Here is a 1,884-nt window from a genome sequence, read left to right as displayed (position 1 = left end):
TGAATATCAGTTCACAATATCCGTGCGTCTACGTCCGCAACAACGACTCTTGGAAGTTAAAAAAATCTCGTCGCGCTCCGTTCGCTCAACTATTGCAAGAGCTGCTCTCGTATGACTTGATAGCACAATAGCTAGCAAGCGACTTACTTCTTCCGCATCGAATATCTTAGTTGTGTTTTCAACTCTCTTCCACATAAAAGTTATCTCTGACCGACATTTCTTTGGACTTAACTTTCATGGTATTAATTGGCAATTATTAACTAGATATTTGGCAAATAACTAAAGATGACATTTCTTTCTTCTTCATTTCTACCAAAACACACTCTGTAATGCTTAATGTTGGTGTTTATCAAGACTTCCTGGTGTTATATCATCGGCAAAGTTGTCGTATCTGCCAGGATAACTTTTCCCTACTTTACATCATGATGGTCTTTCCTAATTGGGTTTTGGGGTTCATTAGGGTGCTACAGGTTCTATTTAAACCAGAAACAGGACGGCTAGCTGCGACACGTGGTCACGTTAAGAGATTCCAACCACAAAGGGCTGACACGATGTGTCAGAAATGCGTTGCACATGCAATTCTACGCTCTCACGATGGCCACTTGAGAAAAGAATCAGACATTAACAACTGTCGAAGTAAGAAAACACTGTCCGGCGGAACGCACTAGCCGCTTCCCAGGAAAGACACGGCGAGGCCCCACTGCACGTCCACAGTTTAGCACCGGCTTTATGGGCCCGTAAGAACACCACTCGGGCTTTCGTGAACGCGCCGCCACCTCGTGCTGAAGCCAGCCCAGACGTCGCAGCAGGCGGAAGACGTTCGCTGTTAACCTTTGTTCCCTCCTAACTCCCGTGATTCGGAGTAGAGATGGGTAGTTCGCGAACGAAAGGGTGCAAAGGAACGGTTCACCAAGACAACGAAAGGACCGAGGAATGAATTCCAAGGAACGATCGGTTCATAGTTCACTTCGGTCGCGGCGGTCTACTTATAGTTCCCCGGAACGAGCAACGATCGGTTCATAGTTCACTAGTTCACTTTGGTCGCGGCGGTCACTTCGGCAGTTCTCGTTCCAGCCTCGGTCGCGTGCTCGTCTCAGTCTCGGTCTCCCTCGGCCACACTCGTCGTTCTTCGCATGACCACCTGTCTCAGTTCCACTGCCGACTGCTCCTAGTTAGTTCAGTATCCGGTTGCTCGTTTCGTCCACTGTGCTCGCCCATTTTACATGCGTTCCAAACTGTTCTTGCACTTGAGTCTGGCTATTCAGCGTCCACGACCGGTAATCAAAAAGTGTTTTATAGTTACGTAAATTACATAAAAATTACGTTGTATGTAATAGGTACGTCTTTTCAGGCAACAAAGGGGCATATCAGCTCACTTTATTATATCGATGAACAGCAGAAGACATAACAAGGCAAGGTTTTTTGTTATTCATATACTTTTTTGGTTTCATCGATTCGATTTAGCACCTAACTTTCAATAATTTGCTTAATTTTTAGTGTAAAAAAATTCATATAAAACGATTTTCGGCATCTTTCATATACAAAACATTATAATTAGGAAGGCTCTAATTATTTTTAAGTTTGGTTGTTTCCAATTTGCATTACCTGCTAGTTTGGTTCCTTTAAAAAAAAAAAAAAAAAAAAAAAAAAAAAAACGTGGCATGTGGGTCATTTTGACCTAGTAGGAAAAGCTGTGCCTCTCCATTTGAAAAGACATAGATTGCCATAAAATCATGTTTACTTATTACCTCAAAAACATTTGTTCAGAAGGAGCTTTCAAACCAAAAACTTTATCAATGCGACCTTCATTATTATTATTGTTATTGCTCTATTAACGTTAATAATGCAACATAAAAACCTAATTTTTACTAAGCGTGTGACGCA

The sequence above is a fragment of the Schistocerca piceifrons genome, chromosome 5 (genome assembly GCF_021461385.2).
Source record: "Schistocerca piceifrons isolate TAMUIC-IGC-003096 chromosome 5, iqSchPice1.1, whole genome shotgun sequence".
Taxonomy (NCBI): domain Eukaryota; kingdom Metazoa; phylum Arthropoda; class Insecta; order Orthoptera; family Acrididae; genus Schistocerca; species Schistocerca piceifrons.
This window is presented reverse-complemented; position numbering follows the sequence as displayed.